The sequence below is a fragment of the Macaca nemestrina genome, chromosome 10 (genome assembly GCF_043159975.1).
Source record: "Macaca nemestrina isolate mMacNem1 chromosome 10, mMacNem.hap1, whole genome shotgun sequence".
Lineage (NCBI taxonomy): Eukaryota > Metazoa > Chordata > Mammalia > Primates > Cercopithecidae > Macaca > Macaca nemestrina.
Window position 1 is genome coordinate 100,917,733 of NC_092134.1, and position 23,283 is coordinate 100,941,015.

Here is a 23,283-nt window from a genome sequence, read left to right on the forward strand (position 1 = left end):
TCAAAGGGATCCGAAATATCTGTTCTCAGATTCCACAGAAATAAGGCTAGCAAAGAGATCTACGAAACGCAGATGTAACTCTGTGAGATGAATTCACAGAACACTAAGCAGTTTCTCAGAAAGCTTCTTTCCAGATTTCATCTGAGGATATTTCCTTTTTCACCATAGCCCTCTATGGGCTTCCAAATATCACTTTGCCAATTCCACAAGAACTGTCTTAGCGAAAGGCTTCTTGAGGGGAAAGCTATAACTCTGTGAGATGATTTCACAGAACACAAAGAAGTTTCTCAGAAAGCTTCTTTCTCTTTGTTATCGGAGGATATTTCCTTTGGCCCTATAGTCTTCAAAGGGATCCGAAATATCTGTTCTCAGATTCCACAGAAATAAGGCTAGCAAAGAGATCTACGAAACACAGTTGTAACTCTGTGAGATGAATTCACAGAACACTAAGCAGTTTCTCAGAAAGCTTCTTTCCAGATTTCATCTGAGGATATTTCCTTTTTCACCATAGCCCTCTATGGGCTTCCAAATATCACTTTGCCAATTCAACAAGAACTGTCTTAGCGAAAGGCTTCTTGAGGGGAAAGCTATAACTCTGTGAGATGATTTCACAGAACACAAAGAAGTTTCTCAGAAAGCTTCTTTCTCTTTGTTATCGGAGGATATTTCCTTTGGCCCTATAGCCTTCAAAGGGATCCGAAATATCTGTTCTCAGATTCCACAGAAATAAGGCTAGCAAAGAGATCTACGAAACACAGATGTAACTCTGTGAGATGAATTCACAGAACACTAAGCAGTTTCTCAGAAAGCTTCTTTCCAGATTTCATCTGAGGATATTTCCTTTTTCACCATAGCCCTCTATGGGCTTCCAAATATCACTTTGCCAATTCCACAAGCACTGTCTTAGCGAAAGGCTTCTTGAGGGGAAAGCTGTAACTCTGTGAGATGATTTCACAGAACACAAAGAAGTTTCTCAGAAAGCTTCTTTCTCTTTGTTATCGGAGGATATTTCCTTTGGCCCTATAGTCTTCAAAGGGATCCGAAACATCTGTTCTCAGATTCCACAGAAATAAGGCTAGCAAAGAGATCTACGAAACACAGATGTAACTCTGTGAGATGAATTCACAGAACACTAAGCAGGTTCTCTGAAAGCTTCTTTCCAGATTTCATCTGAGGATATTTCCTTTTTCACCATAGCCCTCTATGGGCTTCCAAATATCACTTTGCCAATTCCACAAGAACTGTCTTAGCGAAAGGCTTCTTGAGTGGTAAGCTGTAACTCTGTGAGATGATTTCAAGAACACAAAGAAGTTTCTCAGAAAGCTTCTTTCTCTTTGTTATCGGAGGATATTTCCTTTGACCCTATAGTCTTCAAAGGGATCCGAAATATCTGTTCTCAGATTCCACAGAAATAAGGCTAGCAAAGAGATCTACAAAACACAGATGTAACTCTGTGAGATGGATTCACAGAACACTAAGCAGTTTCTCAGAAAGCTTCTTTCCAGATTTCATCGGAGGATATTTCCTTTTTCACCATAGCCCTCTGTGGGCTTCTAAATATCACTTTGTGAATTTCACCAGAACTGTCCTAGCGAAAGGCTTCTTGAGGGCAAAGCTATAACTCTGTGAGATCATTTCACAGAACACAAAGAAGTTTCTCAGAAAGCTTCTTTCTCTTTGTTATCGGAGGATATTTCCTTTGGCCCTATAGTCTTCAAAGGGATCCGAAATATCTGTTCTCAGATTCCACAGAAATAAGGCTAGCAAAGAGATCTACGAAACACAGATGTAACTCTGTGAGATGAATTCACAGAACACTAAGCAGTTTCTCAGAAAGCTTCTTTCCAGATTTCATCTGAGGATATTTCCTTTTTCACCATAGCCCTCTATGGGCTTCCAAATATCACTTTGCCAATTCCACAAGCACTGTCTTAGCGAAAGGCTTCTTGAGGGGAAAGCTGTAACTCTGTGAGATGATTTCAGAGAACACAAAGAAGTTTCTCAGAAAGCTTCTTTCTCTGTTAGCGGAGGATATTTCCTTTGGCCCTATAGTCTTCAAAGGGATCCGAAATATCTATTCTCAGATTCCACAGAAATAAGGCTACCAAAGAGATCCACGAAATACAGATGTAACTCTGTGAGATGAATTCACAGAACACTAAGCAGTTTCTCAGAAAGCTTCTTTCCAGATTTCATCTGAGGATATTTCCTTTTTCACCATAGCCCTCTATGGGCTTCCAAATATCACTTTGCCAACTCCACAAGAACTGTCTTAGCGAAAGGCTTCTCGAGGGGAAAGCTGTAACTCTGTGAGATGATTTCACAGAACACAAAGAATTTTCTCAGAAAGCTTCTTTCTCTTTGTTATCAGAGGATATTTCCTTTGGCCCTATAGTCTTCAAAGGGATCCGAAATATCTGTTCTCAGATTCCACAGAAATAAGGCTAGCAAAGAGATCTACAAAACACAGATGTAACTCTGTGAGATGGATTCACAGAACACTAAGCAGTTTCTCAGAAAGCTTCTTTCCAGATTTCATCGGAGGATATTTCCTTTTTCACCATAGCCCTCTGTGGGCTTCTAAATATCACTTTGTGAATTTCACCAGAACTGTCCTAGCGAAAGGCTTCTTGAGGGCAAAGCTATAACTCTGTGAGATCATTTCACAGAACACAAAGAAGTTTCTCAGAAAGCTTCTTTCTCTTTGTTATCGGAGGATATTTCCTTTGGCCCTATAGTCTTCAAAGGGATCCGAAATATCTGTTCTCAGATTCCACAGAAATAAGGCTAGCAAAGAGATCTACGAAACGCAGATGTAACTCTGTGAGATGAATTCACAGAACACTAAGCAGTTTCTCAGAAAGCTTCTTTCCAGATTTCATCTGAGATTATTTCCTTTTTCACCATAGCCCTCTATGGGCTTCCAAATATCACTTTGCCAATTCCACAAGAACTGTCTTAGCGAAAGGCTTCTTGAGGGGAAAGCTGTAACTCTGTGAGATGATTTCACAGAACACAAAGAAGTTTCTCAGAAAGCTTCTTTCTCTTTGTTATCGGAGGATATTTCCTTTGGCCCTATAGTCTTCAAAGGGATCCGAAATATCTGTTCTCAGATTCCACAGAAAAAAGGCTAGCAAAGAGATCTACGAAACACAGATGTAACTCTGTGAGATGAATTCACAGAACACTAAGCAGTTTCTCAGAAAGCTTCTTTCCAGATTTCATCTGAGGATATTTCCTTTTTCAACATAGCCCTCTATGGGCTTCCAAATATCACTTTGCCAATTCCACAAGAACTGTCTTAGCGAAAGGCTTCTTGAGGGGAAAGCTGTAACTCTGTAAGACGATTTCACAGAACACAAAGAAGTTTCTCAGAAAGCTTCTTTCTCTTTGTTATCGGAGGATATTTCCTTTGGCCCTATAGTCTTCAAAGGGATCCGAAATATCTGTTCTCAGATTCCACAGAAATAAGGCTAGCAAAGAGATCTACGAAACACAGATGTAACTCTGTGAGATGAATTCACAGAACACTAAGCAGTTTCTCAGAAAGCTTCTTTCCAGATTTCATCTGAGGATATTTCCTTTTTCACCATAGCCCTCTATGGGCTTCCAAATATCACTTTGCCAATTCCACAAGAACTGTCTTAGCGAAAGGCTTCTTGAGGGGAAAGCTGTAACTCTGTGAGATGATTTCACAAAACACAAAGAAGTTTCTCAGAAAGCTTCTTTCTCTTTGTTATCGGAGGATATTTCCTTTGGCCCTATAGTCTTCAAAGGGATCCGAAATATCTGTTCTCAGATTCCACAGAAATAAGGCTAGCAAAGAGATCTACGAAACACAGATGTAACTCTGTGAGATGTATTCACAGAACACTAAGCAGTTTCTCAGAAAGCTTCTTTCCAGATTTCATCTGAGGATATTTCCTATTTCACCATAGCCCTCTATGGGCTTCCAAATATCACTTTGCCAATTCCACAAGAACTGTCTTAGCGAAAGGCTTCTTCAAGGGAAAGGTATAACTCTGTGATACGATTTCAAAGAACACAAAGAAGTTTCTCAGAAAGCTTCTTTCTCTTTGTTATCGGAGGATATTTCCTTTGGCCCTATAGTCTTCAAAGGGATCCGAAATATCTGTTCTCAGATTCCACAGAAATAAGGCTAGCAAAGAGATCCACGAAATACAGATGTAACTCTGTGAGATGAATTCACAGAACACTAAGCAGTTTCTCAGAAAGCTTCTTTCCAGATTTCATCTGAGGATATTTCCTTTTTCACCATAGCCCTCTATGGGCTTCCAAATATCACTTTGCCAATTCCACAAGAACTGTCTTAGCGAAAGGCTTCTCGAGGGGAAAGCTGTAACTCTGTGAGATGATTTCACAGAACACAAAGAATTTTCTCAGAAAGCTTCTTTCTCTTTGTTATCAGAGGATATTTCCTTTGGCCCTATAGTCTTCAAAGGGATCTGAAATATTTGTTCTCAGATTCCACAGAAATAAGGCTAGCAAAGAGATCTACGAAACACAGATGTAACTCTGTGAGATGAATTCACAGAACACTAAGCAGTTTCTCAGAAAGCTTCTTTCCAGATTTCATCTGAGGATATTTCCTTTTTCATCATAGCCCTCTATGGGCTTCCAAATATCACTTTGCCAATTCCACAAGAACTGTCTTAGCGAAAGGCTTCTTGAGGGGAAAGCTGTAACTCTGTGAGATGATTTCACAGAACACAAAGAAGTTTCTCAGAAAGCTTCTTTCTCTTTGTTATCGGAGGATATTTCCCTTGGCCCTATAGTCTTCAAAGGGATCCGAAATATCTGTTCTCAGATTCCACAGAAATAAGGCTAGCAAAGAGATCTACGAAACACAGATGTAACTCTGTGAGATGAATTCACAGAACACTAAGCAGTTTCTCAGAAAGCTTCTTTCCAGATTTCATCTGAGGATATTTCCTTTTTCACCATAGCCCTCTATGGGCTTCCAAATATCACTTTGCCATTTCCACAAGAACTGTCTTAGCGAAAGGCTTCTTGAGGGGAAAGCTGTAACTCTGTGAGATGATTTCACAGAACACAAAGAAGTTTCTCAGAAAGCTTCTTTCTCTTTGTTATCGGAGGATATTTCCTTTGGCCCTATAGTCTTCAAAGGGATCCGAAATATCTGTTCTCAGATTCCACAGAAATAAGGCTAGCAAAGAGATCTACGAAACACAGATGTAACTCTGTGAGATGAATTCACAGAACACTAAGCAGTTTCCCAGAAAGCTTCTTTCCAGATTTCATCTGAGGATATTTCCTTTTTCACCATAGCCCTCTATGGGCTTCCAAATATCACTTTGCCAATTCCACAAGAACTGTCTTAGCGAAAGGCTTCTTGAGGAGAAAGCTGTAACTCTGTGAGATGATTTCACAGAACACAAAAAAGTTTCTCAGAAAGCTTCTTTCTCTTTGTTAGCGGAGGATATTTCCTTTGGCCCTATAGTCTTCAAAGGGATCCGAAATATCTGTTCTCAGATTCCACAGAAATAAGACTAGCAAAGAGATCCACGAAATACAGATGTAACTCTGTGAGATGAATTCACAGAACACTAAGCAGTTTCTCAGAAAGCTTCTTTCCAGATTTCATCTGAGGATATTTCCTATTTCACCATAGCCCTCTATGGGCTTCCAAATATCACTTTGCCAATTCCACAAGAACTATCTTACCGAAAGGCTTCTTGAGGGGAAAGCTATAACTCTGTGAAATGATTTCACAGAACACAAAGAAGTTTCTCATAAGGCTTCTTTCTCTTTGTTATCGCAGGATATTTCCTTTGGCCATATAGTCTTCAAAGGGATCCGAAATATCTGTTCTCAGATTCCACAGAAATAAGGCTAGCAAAGAGATCTACGAAACACAGATGTAACTCTGTGAGATGAATTCACAGAACACTAAGCAGTTTCTCAGAAAGCTTCTTTCCAGATTTCATCTGAGGATATTTCCTTTTTCACCATAGCCCTCTAAGGGCTTCCAAATATCACTTTGCCAATTCCACAAGAACTGTCTTAGCGAAAGGCTTCTTGAGGGGAAAGCTGTAACTCTGTGAGAGGATTTCACAAAACACAAAGAAGTTTCTCAGAAAGCTTCTTTCTCTTTGTTATCGGAGGATATTTCCTTTGGCCCTATAGTCTTCAAAGGGATCCGAAATATCTGTTCTCAGATTCCACAGAAATAAGGCTAGCAAAGAGATCTACGAAACACAGTTGTAACTCTGTGAGATGAATTCACAGAACACTAAGCAGTTTCTCTGAAAGCTTCTTTCCAGATTTCATCTGAGGATATTTCCTTTTTCACCATAGCCCTCTATGGGCTTCCAAATATCACTTTGCGAATTCCACAAGAACTGTCTTAGCGAAAGGCTTCTTGATGGGTAAGCTGTAACTCTTTGAGATGATTTCACAGAACACAAAGAAGTTTCTCAGAAAGCTTCTTTCTCTTTGTTATCGGAGGATATTTCCTTTGACCCTATAGTCTTCAAAGGGATCCGAAATATCTGTTCTCAGATTCCACAGAAATAAGGCTAGCAAAGAGATCTACAAAACACAGATGTAACTCTGTGAGATGGATTCACAGAACACTAAGCAGTTTCTCAGAAAGCTTCTTTCCAGATTTCATCTGAGGATATTTCCTTTTTCACCATAGCCCTCTGTGGGCTTCCAAATATCACTTTGCCAATTTCACAAGAACTGTCCTAGCGAAAGGCTTCTTGAGGGCAAAGCTATAACTCTGTGAGATGATTTCACAGAACACAAAGAAGTTTCTCAGAAAGCTTCTTTCTCTTTGTTATCGGAGGATATTTCCTTTGGCCCTATAGTCTTCAAAGGGATCCGAAATATCTGTTCTCAGATTCCACAGAAATAAGGCTAGCAAAGAGATCTACGAAACACAGATGTAACTCTGTGAGGTGTATTCACAGAACACTAAGCAGTTCCCCAGAAAGCTTGTTTCCAGATTTCATCTGAGGATATTTCCTTTTTCACCATAGTCTTCTATGGGCTTCCAAATATCACTTTGCCATTTCCACAAGAACTGTCTTAGTGAAAGGCTTCTTTAGGGGAAAGCTGTAACTCTGTGAGATGATTTCACAGAACACAAAGAAGTTTCTCAGAAAGCTTCTTTCTCTTTGTTAGCGCAGGATATTTCCTTTGGCCCTATAGTCTTCAAAGGGATCCGAAATATCTGTTCTCAGATTCCACAGAAATAAGGCTAGCAAAGAGATCTACGAAACACAGATGTAACTCTGTGAGATGAATTCACAGAACACTAAGCAGTTTCTCAGAATGCTTCTTTCCAGATTTCATCTGAGGATATTTCCTTTTTCACCATAGCCCTCTATGGGCTTCCAAATATCACTTTGCCAATTCCACAAGAACTGTTTTAGCGAAAGGCTTCTTGAGGGGAAAGCTGTAACTCTGTTAGATGATTTCACAGAACACAAAGAAGTTGCTCAGAAAGCTTCTTTCTCTTTGTTATCGGAGGATATTTCCTTTGGCCCTATAGTCTTCAAAGGGATCCGAAATATCTGTTCTCATATTCCACAGAAATAAGGCTAGCAAAGAGATCTACGAAACACAGATGTAACTCTGTGAGATGAATTCACAGAACACTAAGCAGTTTCTCAGAAAGCTTCTTTCCAGATTTCATCTGAGGATATTTCCTTTTTCACCATAGCCCTCTATGGGCTTCCAAATATCACTTTGCCAATTCCACAAGAACTGTCTTAGCGAAAGGCTTCTTGAGGGGAAAGCTGTAACTCTGTGAGATGATTTCACAGAACACAAAGAAGTTTCTCAGAAAGCTTCTTTCTCTTTGTTATCGGAGGATATTTCCTTTGGCCCTATAGTCTTCAAAGGGATCCGAAATATCTGTTCTCAGATTCCACAGAAAAAAGGCTAGCAAAGAGATCTACGAAACACAGATGTAACTCTGTGAGATGAATTCACAGAACACTAAGCAGTTTCTCAGAAAGCTTCTTTCCAGATTTCATCTGAGGATATTTCCTTTTTCAACATAGCCCTCTATGGGCTTCCAAATATCACTTTGCCAATTCCACAAGAACTGTCTTAGCGAAAGGCTTCTTGAGGGGAAAGCTGTAACTCTGTAAGACGATTTCACAGAACACAAAGAAGTTTCTCAGAAAGCTTCTTTCTCTTTGTTATCGGAGGATATTTCCTTTGGCCCTATAGTCTTCAAAGGGATCCGAAATATCTGTTCTCAGATTCCACAGAAATAAGGCTAGCAAAGAGATCTACGAAACACAGATGTAACTCTGTGAGATGAATTCACAGAACACTAAGCAGTTTCTCAGAAAGCTTCTTTCCAGATTTCATCTGAGGATATTTCCTTTTTCACCATAGCCCTCTATGGGCTTCCAAATATCACTTTGCCAATTCCACAAGAACTGTCTTAGCGAAAGGCTTCTTGAGGGGAAAGCTGTAACTCTGTGAGATGATTTCACAAAACACAAAGAAGTTTCTCAGAAAGCTTCTTTCTCTTTGTTATCGGAGGATATTTCCTTTGGCCCTATAGTCTTCAAAGGGATCCGAAATATCTGTTCTCAGATTGCACAGAAATAAGGCTAGCAAAGAGATCTACGAAACACAGATGTAACTCTGTGAGATGTATTCACAGAACACTAAGCAGTTTCTCAGAAAGCTTCTTTCCAGATTTCATCTGAGGATATTTCCTATTTCACCATAGCCCTCTATGGGCTTCCAAATATCACTTTGCCAATTCCACAAGAACTGTCTTAGCGAAAGGCTTCTTCAGGGGAAAGGTATAACTCTGTGATACGATTTCAAAGAACACAAAGAAGTTTCTCAGAAAGCTTCTTTCTCTTTGTTATCGGAGGATATTTCCTTTGGCCCTATAGTCTTCAAAGGGATCCGAAATAACTGTTCTCAGATTCCACAGAAATAAGGCTAGCAAAGAGATCTACGAAACACAGATGTAACTCTGTGAGATGAATTCACAGAACACTAAGCAGTTTCTCAGAAAGCTTCTTTCCAGATTTCATCTGAGGATATTTCCTTTTTCACCATAGCCCTCTATGGGCTTCCAAATATCACTTTGCCAATTCCACAAGAACTGTCTTAGCAAAAGGCTTCTTGAGGGGAAAGCTGTAACTCTGTGAGATGATTTCACAGAACACAAAGAAGTTTCTCAGAAAGCTTCTTTCTCTTTGTTATCGGAGGATATTTGCTTTGGCCCTATAGTCTTCAAAGAGATCCGAAATATCTGTTCTCAGATTCCACAGAAATAAGGCTAGCAAAGAGATCTACGAAACACAGATGTAACTCTGTGAGATGAATTCACAGAACACTAAGCAGTTTCTCAGAAAGCTTCTTTCCAGATTTCATCTGAGGATATTTCCTTTTTCACCATAGCACTCTAGGGGCTTCCAAATATCACTTTGCCAATTCCACAAGAACTGTCTTAGCGAAAGGCTTCTTGAGGGGAAAGCTGTAACTCTGTGAGATGATTTCACAGAACACAAAGAAGTTTCTCAGAAAGCTTCTTTCTCTTTGTTATCGGAGGATATTTCCTTTGGCCCTATAGTCTTCAAAGGGATCCGAAATATCTGTTCTCAGATTCCACAGAAATAAGGCTAGCAAAGAGATCTACGAAACACAGATGTAACTCTGTGAGGTGTATTCACAGAACACTAAGCAGTTCCCCAGAAAGCTTGTTTCCAGATTTCATCTGAGGATATTTCCTTTTTCACCATAGTCTTCTATGGGCTTCCAAATATCACTTTGCCATTTCCACAAGAACTGTCTTAGTGAAAGGCTTCTTTAGGGGAAAGCTGTAACTCTGTGAGATGATTTCACAGAACACAAAGAAGTTTCTCAGAAAGCTTCTTTCTCTTTGTTAGCGCAGGATATTTCCTTTGGCCCTATAGTCTTCAAAGGGATCCGAAATATCTGTTCTCAGATTCCACAGAAATAAGGCTAGCAAAGAGATCTACGAAACACAGATGTAACTCTGTGAGATGAATTCACAGAACACTAAGCAGTTTCTCAGAAAGCTTCTTTCCAGATTTCATCTGAGGATATTTCCTTTTTCACCATAGCCCTCTATGGGCTTCCAAATATCACTTTGCCAATTCCACAAGAACTGTCTTAGCGAAAGGCTTCTTGAGGGGAAAGCTGTAACTCTGTTAGATGATTTCACAGAACACAAAGAAGTTGCTCAGAAAGCTTCTTTCTCTTTGTTATCGGAGGATATTTCCTTTGGCCCTATAGTCTTCAAAGGGATCCGAAATATCTGTTCTCATACTCCACAGAAATAAGGCTAGCAAAGAGATCTACGAAACACAGATGTAACTCTGTGAGATGAATTCACAGAACACTAAGCAGTTTCTCAGAAAGCTTCTTTCCAGATTTCATCTGAGGATATTTCCTTTTTCACCATAGCCCTCTATGGGCTTCCAAATATCACTTTGCCAATTCCACAAGAACTGTCTTAGCGAAAGGCTTCTTGAGGGGAAAGCTGTAACTCTGTGAGATGATTTCACAGAACACAAAGAAGTTTCTCAGAAAGCTTCTTTCTCTTTGTTATCGGAGGATATTTCCTTTGGCCCTATAGTCTTCAAAGGGATCCGAAATATCTGTTCTCAGATTCCACAGAAAAAAGGCTAGCAAAGAGATCTACGAAACACAGATGTAACTCTGTGAGATGAATTCACAGAACACTAAGCAGTTTCTCAGAAAGCTTCTTTCGAGATTTCATCTGAGGATATTTCCTTTTTCAACATAGCCCTCTATGGGCTTCCAAATATCACTTTGCCAATTCCACAAGAACTGTCTTAGCGAAAGGCTTCTTGAGGGGAAAGCTGTAACTCTGTAAGACGATTTCACAGAACACAAAGAAGTTTCTCAGAAAGCTTCTTTCTCTTTGTTATCGGAGGATATTTACTTTGGCCCTATAGTCTTCAAAGGGATCCGAAATATCTGTTCTCAGATTCCACAGAAATAAGGCTGGCAAAGAGATCTACGAAACACAGATGTAACTCTGTGAGATGAATTCACAGAACACTAAGCAGTTTCTCAGAAAGCTTCTTTCCAGATTTCATCTGAGGATATTTCCTTTTTCACCATAGCCCTCTATGGGCTTCCAAATATCACTTTGCCAATTCCACAAGAACTGTCTTAGCGAAAGGCTTCTTGAGGGGAAAGCTGTAACTCTGTGAGATGATTTCACAAAACACAAAGAAGTTTCTCAGAAAGCTTCTTTCTCTTTGTTATCGGAGGATATTTCCTTTGGCCCTATAGTCTTCAAAGGGATCCGAAATATCTGTTCTCAGATTCCACAGAAATAAGGCTAGCAAAGAGATCTACGAAACACAGATGTAACTCTGTGAGATGTATTCACAGAACACTAAGCAGTTTCTCAGAAAGCTTCTTTCCAGATTTCATCTGAGGATATTTCCTATTTCACCATAGCCCTCTATGGGCTTCCAAATATCACTTTGCCAATTCCACAAGAACTGTCTTAGCGAAAGGCTTCTTCAGGGGAAAGGTATAACTCTGTGATACGATTTCAAAGAACACAAAGAAGTTTCTCAGAAAGCTTCTTTCTCTTTGTTATCGGAGGATATTTCCTTTGGCCCTATAGTCTTCAAAGGGATCCGAAATAACTGTTCTCAGATTCCACAGAAATAAGGCTAGCAAAGAGATCTACGAAACACAGATGTAACTCTGTGAGATGAATTCACAGAACACTAAGCAGTTTCTCAGAAAGCTTCTTTCCAGATTTCATCTGAGGATATTTCCTTTTTCACCATAGCCCTCTATGGGCTTCCAAATATCACTTTGCCAATTCCACAAGAACTGTCTTAGCGAAAGGCTTCTTGAGGGGAAAGCTGTAACTCTGTGAGATGATTTCACAGAACACAAAGAAGTTTCTCAGAAAGCTTCTTTCTCTTTGTTATCGGAGGATATTTCCTTTGGCCCTATAGTCTTCAAAGAGATCCGAAATATCTGTTCTCAGATTCCACAGAAATAAGGCTAGCAAAGAGATCTACGAAACACAGATGTAACTCTGAGAGATGAATTCACAGAACACTAAGCAGTTTCTCAGAAAGCTTCTTTCCAGATTTCATCTGAGGATATTTCCTTTTTCACCATAGCCCTCTATGGGCTTCCAAATATCACTTTGCCAATTCCACAAGAACTGTCTTAGCGAAAGGCTTCTTGAGGGGAAAGCTGTAACTCTGTGAGATGATTTCACAGAACACAAAGAAGTTTCTCAGAAAGCTTCTTTCTCTTTGTTATCGGAGGATATTTCCTTTGGCCCTATAGTCTTCAAAGGGATCCGAAATATCTGTTCTCAGATTCCACAGAAATAAGGCTAGCAAAGAGATCTACGAAACACAGATGTAACTCTGTGAGATGAATTCACAGAACACTAAGCAGTTTCTCAGAAAGCTTCTTTCCAGATTTCATCTGAGGATATTTCCTTTTTCACCATAGCCCTCTATGGGCTTCCAAATATCACTTTGCCAATTCCACAAGAACTGTCTTAGCGAAAGGCTTCTTGAGGGGAAGCTGTAACTCTGTAAGACGATTTCACAGAACACAAAGAAGTTTCTCAGAAAGCTTCTTTCTCTTTGTTATCGGAGGATATTTCCTTTGGCCCTATAGTCTTCAAAGGGATCCAAAATATCTGTTCTCAGATTCCACAGAAATAAGGCTAGCAAAGAGATCTACGAAACACAGATGTAACTCTGTGAGATGAATTCACAGAACACTAAGCAGTTTCTCAGAAAGCTTCTTTCCAGATTTCATCTGAGGATATTTCCTATTTCACCATAGCCCTCTATGGGCTTCCAAATATCACTTTGCCAATTCCACAAGAACTGTCTTAGCGAAAGGCTCCTTGAGGGGAAAGCTGTAACTCTGTGAGATGATTTCACGGAACACAGAGAAGTTTCTCAGAAAGTTTCTTTCTCTTTGTTATCGGAGGATATTTCCTTTGACCCTATAGTCTTCAAAGGGATCCGAAATATCTGTTCTCAGATTCCACAGAAATAAGGCTAGCAAAGAGATCTACGAAACACAGATGTAACTCTGTGAGATGTATTCACAGAACACTAAGCAGTTTCTCAGAAAGCTTCTTTCCAGATTTCATCTGAGGATATTTCCTATTTCACCTTAACCCTCTATGGGCTTCCAAATATCACTTTGCCAATTCCACAAGAACTGTCTTAGCGAAAGGCTTCTTGAGGGGAAAGCTATAACTCTGTGAGATGATTTCACAGAACACGAAGAAGTTTCTCAGAAAGCTTCTTTCTCTTTGTTAGCGCAGGATATTTCCTTTGGCCCTATAGTCTTCAAAGGGATCCGAAATAACTGTTCTCAGATTCCACAGAAATAAGGCTAGCAAAGAGATCTACGAAACACAGATGTAACTCTGTGAGATGAATTCACAGAACACTAAGCAGTTTCTCAGAAAGCTTCTTTCCAGATTTCATCTGAGGATATTTCCTTTTTCACCATAGCCCTCTATGGGCTTCCAAATATCACTTTGCCAATTCCACAAGAACTGTCTTAGCGAAAGGCATCTTTAGGGGAAAGCTGTAACTCTTTGAGATGATTTCACAGAACACAAAGAAGTTTCTCAGAAAGCTTCTTTCTCTTTGTTATCGGAGGATATTTCCTTTGGCCCTATAGTCTTCAAAGGGATCCGAAATATCTGTTCTCAGATTCCACAGAAATAAGGCTAGCAAAGAGATCTACGAAACACAGATGTAACTCTGTGAGATGAATTCACAGAACACTAAGCAGTTTCTCAGAAAGCTTCTTTCCAGATTTCATCTGAGGATATTTCCTTTTTCACCATAGCCCTCTATGGGCTTCCAAATATCACTTTGCCAATTCCACAAGAACTGTCTTAGCGAAAGGCTTCTTGAGGGGAAAGCGGTAACTCTGTGAGATGATTTCACAGAACACAAAGAAGTTTCTCAGAAAGCTTCTTTCTCTTTGTTATCGGAGGATATTTCCTTTGGCCCTATAGTCTTCAAAGGGATCCGAAATATCTGTTCTCAGATTCCACAGAAAAAAGGCTAGCAAAGAGATCTACGAAACACAGATGTAACTCTGTGAGATGAATTCACAGAACACTAAGCAGTTTCTCAGAAAGCTTCTTTCCAGATTTCATCTGAGGATATTTCCTATTTCACCATAGCCCTCTATGGGCTTCCAAATATCACTTTGCCAATTCCACAAGAACTGTCTTAGCGAAAGGCTTCTTCAGGGGAAAGGTATAACTCTGTGATACGATTTCAAAGAACACAAAGAAGTTTCTCAGAAAGCTTCTTTCTCTTTGTTATCGGAGGATATTTCCTTTGGCCCTATAGTCTTCAAAGGGATCCGAAATAACTGTTCTCAGATTCCACAGAAATAAGGCTAGCAAAGAGATCTACGAAACACAGATGTAACTCTGTGAGATGAATTCACAGAACACTAAGCAGTTTCTCAGAAAGCTTCTTTCCAGATTTCATCTGAGGATATTTCCTTTTTCACCATAGCCCTCTATGGGCTTCCAAATATCACTTTGCCAATTCCACAAGAACTGTCTTAGCAAAAGGCTTCTTGAGGGGAAAGCTGTAACTCTGTGAGATGATTTCACAGAACACAAAGAAGTTTCTCAGAAAGCTTCTTTCTCTTTGTTATCGGAGGATATTTCCTTTGGCCCTATAGTCTTCAAAGAGATCCGAAATATCTGTTCTCAGATTCCACAGAAATAAGGCTAGCAAAGAGATCTACGAAACACAGATGTAACTCTGAGAGATGAATTCACAGAACACTAAGCAGTTTCTCAGAAAGCTTCTTTCCAGATTTCATCTGAGGATATTTCCTTTTTCACCATAGCCCTCTATGGGCTTCCAAATATCACTTTGCCAATTCCACAAGAACTGTCTTAGCGAAAGGCTTCTTGAGGGGAAAGCTGTAACTCTGTGAGATGATTTCACAGAACACAAAGAAGTTTCTCAGAAAGCTTCTTTCTCTTTGTTATCGGAGGATATTTCCTTTGGCCCTATAGTCTTCAAAGGGATCCGAAATATCTGTTCTCAGATTCCACAGAAATAAGGCTAGCAAAGAGATCTACGAAACACAGATGTAACTCTGTGAGATGAATTCACAGAACACTAAGCAGTTTCTCAGAAAGCTTCTTTCCAGATTTCATCTGAGGATATTTCCTTTTTCACCATAGCCCTCTATGGGCTTCCAAATATCACTTTGCCAATTCCACAAGAACTGTCTTAGCGAAAGGCTTCTTGAGGGGAAGCTGTAACTCTGTAAGACGATTTCACAGAACACAAAGAAGTTTCTCAGAAAGCTTCTTTCTCTTTGTTATCGGAGGATATTTCCTTTGGCCCTATAGTCTTCAAAGGGATCCAAAATATCTGTTCTCAGATTCCACAGAAATAAGGCTAGCAAAGAGATCTACGAAACACAGATGTAACTCTGTGAGATGAATTCACAGAACACTAAGCAGTTTCTCAGAAAGCTTCTTTCCAGATTTCATCTGAGGATATTTCCTATTTCACCATAGCCCTCTATGGGCTTCCAAATATCACTTTGCCAATTCCACAAGAACTGTCTTAGCGAAAGGCTCCTTGAGGGGAAAGCTGTAACTCTGTGAGATGATTTCACGGAACACAGAGAAGTTTCTCAGAAAGTTTCTTTCTCTTTGTTATCGGAGGATATTTCCTTTGACCCTATAGTCTTCAAAGGGATCCGAAATATCTGTTCTCAGATTCCACAGAAATAAGGCTAGCAAAGAGATCTACGAAACACAGATGTAACTCTGTGAGATGTATTCACAGAACACTAAGCAGTTTCTCAGAAAGCTTCTTTCCAGATTTCATCTGAGGATATTTCCTATTTCACCTTAACCCTCTATGGGCTTCCAAATATCACTTTGCCAATTCCACAAGAACTGTCTTAGCGAAAGGCTTCTTGAGGGGAAAGCTATAACTCTGTGAGATGATTTCACAGAACACGAAGAAGTTTCTCAGAAAGCTTCTTTCTCTTTGTTAGCGCAGGATATTTCCTTTGGCCCTATAGTCTTCAAAGGGATCCGAAATAACTGTTCTCAGATTCCACAGAAATAAGGCTAGCAAAGAGATCTACGAAACACAGATGTAACTCTGTGAGATGAATTCACAGAACACTAAGCAGTTTCTCAGAAAGCTTCTTTCCAGATTTCATCTGAGGATATTTCCTTTTTCACCATAGCCCTCTATGGGCTTCCAAATATCACTTTGCCAATTCCACAAGAACTGTCTTAGCGAAAGGCATCTTTAGGGGAAAGCTGTAACTCTTTGAGATGATTTCACAGAACACAAAGAAGTTTCTCAGAAAGCTTCTTTCTCTTTGTTATCGGAGGATATTTCCTTTGGCCCTATAGTCTTCAAAGGGATCCGAAATATCTGTTCTCAGATTCCACAGAAATAAGGCTAGCAAAGAGATCTACGAAACACAGATGTAACTCTGTGAGATGAATTCACAGAACACTAAGCAGTTTCTCAGAAAGCTTCTTTCCAGATTTCATCTGAGGATATTTCCTTTTTCACCATAGCCCTCTATGGGCTTCCAAATATCACTTTGCCAATTCCACAAGAACTGTCTTAGCGAAAGGCTTCTTGAGGGGAAAGCGGTAACTCTGTGAGATGATTTCACAGAACACAAAGAAGTTTCTCAGAAAGCTTCTTTCTCTTTGTTATCGGAGGATATTTCCTTTGGCCCTATAGTCTTCAAAGGGATCCGAAATATCTGTTCTCAGATTCCACAGAAAAAAGGCTAGCAAAGAGATCTACGAAACACAGATGTAACTCTGTGAGATGAATTCACAGAACACTAAGCAGTTTCACAGAAAGCTTCTTTCCAGATTTCATCTGAGGATATTTCCTTTTTCACCATAGCCCTCTATGGGCTTCCAATTATCACTTTGCCAATTCCACAAGAACTGTCTTAGCGAAAGGCTTCTTTAGGGGAAAGCTGTAACTCTGTGAGATGATTTCACAGAACACAAAGAAGTTTCTCAGAAAGCTTCTTTCTCTTTGTTATCGGAGGATATTTCCTTTGGCCCTATAGTCTTCAAAGGGATCCGAAATATCTGTTCTTAGATTCCACAGAAATAAGGCTAGCAAAGAGATCAACGAAACACAGATGTAACTCTGTGAGATGAATTCACAGAACACTAAGCAGTTTCTCAGAAAGCTTCTTTCCAGATTTCATCTGAGGATATTTCCTTTTTCACCATAGCCCTCTATGGGCTTCCAAATATCACTTTGCCAATTCCACAAGAACTGTCTTAGCGAAAGGCTTCTTGAGGGGAAAGCTATAACTCTGTGAGATGATTTCACAGAACACAAAGAAGTTTCTCAGAAAGCTTCTTTCTCTTTGTTATCGGAGGATATTTCCTTTGGCCCTATAGTCTTCAAAGGGATCCGAAATATCTGTTCTCAGATTCCACAGAAATAAGGCTAGCAAAGAGATCTACGAAACACATAAGTAACTCTGTGAGATGTATTCACAGAACACTAAGCAGTTTCTCAGAAAGCTTCTTTCCAGATTTCATCTGAGGATATTTCCTATTTCACCTTAGCCCTCTATGGGCTTCCAAATATCACTTTGCCAATTCCACAAGAACTGTCTTAGCGAAAGGCTTCTTGAGGGGAAAGCTGTAACTCTGTGAGAGGATTTCACAAAACACAAAGAAGTTTCTCAGAAAGCTTCTTTCTCTTTGTTATCGGAGGATATTTCCTTTGGCCCTATAGTCTTCAAAGGGATCCGAAATATCTGTTCTCAGATTCCACAGAAATAAGGCTAGCAAAGAGATCTACGAAACACAGTTGTAACTCTGTGAGATGAATTCACAGAACACTAAGCAGTTTCTCTGAAAGCTTCTTTCCAGATTTCATCTGAGGATATTTCCTTTTTCACCATAGCCCTCTATGGGCTTCCAAATATTACTTTGCCAATTCCACAAGAACTGTCTTAGCGAAAGGCTTCTTGATGGGTAAGCTGTAACTCTTTGAGATGATTTCACAGAACACAAAGAAGTTTCTCAGAAAGCTTCTTTCTCTTTGTTATCGGAGGATATTTCCTTTGACCCTATAGTCTTCAAAGGGATCCGAAATATCTGTTCTCAGATTCCACAGAAATAAGGCTAGCAAAGAGATCTACAAAACACAGATGTAACTCTGTGAGATGGATTCACAGAACACTAAGCAGTTTCTCAGAAAGCTTCTTTCCAGATTTCATCTGAGGATATTTCCTTTTTCACCATAGCCCTCTGTGGGCTTCCAAATATCACTTTGCCAATTTCACAAGAACTGTCCTAGCGAAAGGCTTCTTGAGGGCAAAGCTATAACTCTGTGAGATGATTTCACAGAACACAAAGAAGTTTCTCAGAAAGCTTCTTTCTCTTTGTTATCGGAGGATATTTCCTTTGGCCCTATAGTCTTCAAAGGGATCCGAAATATCTGTTCTCAGATTCCACAGAAATAAGGCTAGCAAAGAGATCTACGAAACACAGATGTAACTCTGTGAGGTGTATTCACAGAACACTAAGCAGTTCCCCAGAAAGCTTGTTTCCAGATTTCATCTGAGGATATTTCCTTTTTCACCATAGTCTTCTATGGGCTTCCAAATATCACTTTGCCATTTCCACAAGAACTGTCTTAGTGAAAGGCTTCTTTAGGGGAAAGCTGTAACTCTGTGAGATGATTTCACAGAACACAAAGAAGTTTCTCAGAAAGCTTCTTTCTCTTTGTTAGCGCAGGATATTTCCTTTGGCCCTATAGTCTTCAAAGGGATCCGAAATATCTGTTCTCAGATTCCACAGAAATAAGGCTAGCAAAGAGATCTACGAAACACAGATGTAACTCTGTGAGATGAATTCACAGAACACTAAGCAGTTTCTCAGAAAGCTTCTTTCCAGATTTCATCTGAGGATATTTCCTTTTTCACCATAGCCCTCTAAGGGCTTCCAAATATCACTTTGCCAATTCCACAAGAACTGTCTTAGCGAAAGGCTTCTTGAGGGGAAAGCTGTAACTCTATTAGATGATTTCACAGAACACAAAGAAGTTGCTCAGAAAGCTTCTTTCTCTTTGTTATCGGAGGATATTTCCTTTGGCCCTATAGTCTTCAAAGGGATCCGAAATATCTGTTCTCATATTCCACAGAAATAAGGCTAGCAAAGAGATCTACGAAACACAGATGTAACTCTGTGAGATGAATTCACAGAACACTAAGCAGTTTCTCAGAAAGCTTCTTTCCAGATTTCATCTGAGGATATTTCCTTTTTCACCATAGCCCTCTATGGGCTTCCAAATATCACTTTGCCAATTCCACAAGAACTGTCTTAGCGAAAGGCTTCTTGAGGGGAAAGCTGTAACTCTGTGAGATGATTTCACAGAACACAAAGAAGTTTCTCAGAAAGCTTCTTTCTCTTTGTTATCGGAGGATATTTCCTTTGGCCCTATAGTCTTCAAAGGGATCCGAAATATCTGTTCTCAGATTCCACAGAAAAAAGGCTAGCAAAGAGATCTACGAAACACAGATGTAACTCTGTGAGATGAATTCACAGAACACTAAGCAGTTTCTCAGAAAGCTTCTTTCCAGATTTCATCTGAGGATATTTCCTTTTTCAACATAGCCCTCTATGGGCTTCCAAATATCACTTTGCCAATTCCACAAGAACTGTCTTAGCGAAAGGCTTCTTGAGGGGAAAGCTGTAACTCTGTAAGACGATTTCACAGAACACAAAGAAGTTTCTCAGAAAGCTTCTTTCTCTTTGTTATCGGAGGATATTTCCTTTGGCCCTATAGTCTTCAAAGGGATCCGAAATATCTGTTCTCAGATTCCACAGAAATAAGGCTAGCAAAGAGATCTACGAAACACAGATGTAACTCTGTGAGATGAATTCACAGAACACTAAGCAGTTTCTCAGAAAGCTTCTTTCCAGATTTCATCTGAGGATATTTCCTTTTTCACCATAGCCCTCTATGGGCTTCCAAATATCACTTTGCCAATTCCACAAGAACTGTCTTAGCGAAAGGCTTCTTGAGGGGAAAGCTGTAACTCTGTGAGATGATTTCACAAAACACAAAGAAGTTTCTCAGAAAGCTTCTTTCTCTTTGTTATCGGAGGATATTTCCTTTGGCCCTATAGTCTTCAAAGGGATCCGAAATATCTGTTCTCAGATTGCACAGAAATAAGGCTAGCAAAGAGATCTACGAAACACAGATGTAACTCTGTGAGATGTATTCACAGAACACTAAGCAGTTTCTCAGAAAGCTTCTTTCCAGATTTCATCTGAGGATATTTCCTATTTCACCATAGCCCTCTATGGGCTTCCAAATATCACTTTGCCAATTCCACAAGAACTGTCTTAGCGAAAGGCTTCTTCAGGGGAAAGGTATAACTCTGTGATACGATTTCAAAGAACACAAAGAAGTTTCTCAGAAAGCTTCTTTCTCTTTGTTATCGGAGGATATTTCCTTTGGCCCTATAGTCTTCAAAGGGATCCGAAATAACTGTTCTCAGATTCCACAGAAATAAGGCTAGCAAAGAGATCTACGAAACACAGATGTAACTCTGTGAGATGAATTCACAGAACACTAAGCAGTTTCTCAGAAAGCTTCTTTCCAGATTTCATCTGAGGATATTTCCTTTTTCACCATAGCCCTCTATGGGCTTCCAAATATCACTTTGCCAATTCCACAAGAACTGTCTTAGCAAAAGGCTTCTTGAGGGGAAAGCTGTAACTCTGTGAGATGATTTCACAGAACACAAAGAAGTTTCTCAGAAAGCTTCTTTCTCTTTGTTATCGGAGGATATTTGCTTTGGCCCTATAGTCTTCAAAGAGATCCGAAATATCTGTTCTCAGATTCCACAGAAATAAGGCTAGCAAAGAGATCTACGAAACACAGATGTAACTCTGTGAGATGAATTCACAGAACACTAAGCAGTTTCTCAGAAAGCTTCTTTCCAGATTTCATCTGAGGATATTTCCTTTTTCACCATAGCCCTCTAGGGGCTTCCAAATATCACTTTGCCAATTCCACAAGAACTGTCTTAGCGAAAGGCTTCTTGAGGGGAAAGCTGTAACTCTGTGAGATGATTTCACAGAACACAAAGAAGTTTCTCAGAAAGCTTCTTTCTCTTTGTTATCGGAGGATATTTCCTTTGGCCCTATAGTCTTCAAAGGGATCCGAAATATCTGTTCTCAGATTCCACAGAAATAAGGCTAGCAAAGAGATCTACGAAACACAGATGTAACTCTGTGAGGTGTATTCACAGAACACTAAGCAGTTCCCCAGAAAGCTTGTTTCCAGATTTCATCTGAGGATATTTCCTTTTTCACCATAGTCTTCTATGGGCTTCCAAATATCACTTTGCCATTTCCACAAGAACTGTCTTAGTGAAAGGCTTCTTTAGGGGAAAGCTGTAACTCTGTGAGATGATTTCACAGAACACAAAGAAGTTTCTCAGAAAGCTTCTTTCTCTTTGTTAGCGCAGGATATTTCCTTTGGCCCTATAGTCTTCAAAGGGATCCGAAATATCTGTTCTCAGATTCCACAGAAATAAGGCTAGCAAAGAGATCTACGAAACACAGATGTAACTCTGTGAGATGAATTCACAGAACACTAAGCAGTTTCTCAGAAAGCTTCTTTCCAGATTTCATCTGAGGATATTTCCTTTTTCACCATAGCCCTCTATGGGCTTCCAAATATCACTTTGCCAATTCCACAAGAACTGTCTTAGCGAAAGGCTTCTTGAGGGGAAAGCTGTAACTCTGTTAGATGATTTCACAGAACACAAAGAAGTTGCTCAGAAAGCTTCTTTCTCTTTGTTATCGGAGGATATTTCCTTTGGCCCTATAGTCTTCAAAGGGATCCGAAATATCTGTTCTCATACTCCACAGATATAAGGCTAGCAAAGAGATCTACGAAACACAGATGTAACTCTGTGAGATGAATTCACAGAACACTAAGCAGTTTCTCAGAAAGCTTCTTTCCAGATTTCATCTGAGGATATTTCCTTTTTCACCATAGCCCTCTATGGGCTTCCAAATATCACTTTGCCAATTCCACAAGAACTGTCTTAGCGAAAGGCTTCTTGAGGGGAAAGCTGTAACTCTGTGAGATGATTTCACAGAACACAAAGAAGTTTCTCAGAAAGCTTCTTTCTCTTTGTTATCGGAGGATATTTCCTTTGGCCCTATAGTCTTCAAAGGGATCCGAAATATCTGTTCTCAGATTCCACAGAAAAAAGGCTAGCAAAGAGATCTACGAAACACAGATGTAACTCTGTGAGATGAATTCACAGAACACTAAGCAGTTTCTCAGAAAGCTTCTTTCGAGATTTCATCTGAGGATATTTCCTTTTTCAACATAGCCCTCTATGGGCTTCCAAATATCACTTTGCCAATTCCACAAGAACTGTCTTAGCGAAAGGCTTCTTGAGGGGAAAGCTGTAACTCTGTAAGACGATTTCACAGAACACAAAGAAGTTTCTCAGAAAGCTTCTTTCTCTTTGTTATCGGAGGATATTTACTTTGGCCCTATAGTCTTCAAAGGGATCCGAAATATCTGTTCTCAGATTCCACAGAAATAAGGCTGGCAAAGAGATCTACGAAACACAGATGTAACTCTGTGAGATGAATTCACAGAACACTAAGCAGTTTCTCAGAAAGCTTCTTTCCAGATTTCATCTGAGGATATTTCCTTTTTCACCATAGCCCTCTATGGGCTTCCAAATATCACTTTGCCAATTCCACAAGAACTGTCTTAGCGAAAGGCTTCTTGAGGGGAAAGCTGTAACTCTGTGAGATGATTTCACAAAACACAAAGAAGTTTCTCAGAAAGCTTCTTTCTCTTTGTTATCGGAGGATATTTCCTTTGGCCCTATAGTCTTCAAAGGGATCCGAAATATCTGTTCTCAGATTCCACAGAAATAAGGCTAGCAAAGAGATCTACGAAACACAGATGTAACTCTGTGAGATGTATTCACAGAACACTAAGCAGTTTCTCAGAAAGCTTCTTTCCAGATTTCATCTGAGGATATTTCCTATTTCACCATAGCCCTCTATGGGCTTCCAAATATCACTTTGCCAATTCCACAAGAACTGTCTTTGCGAAAGGCTTCTTCAGGGGAAAGGTATAACTCTGTGATACGATTTCAAAGAACACAAAGAAGTTTCTCAGAAAGCTTCTTTCTCTT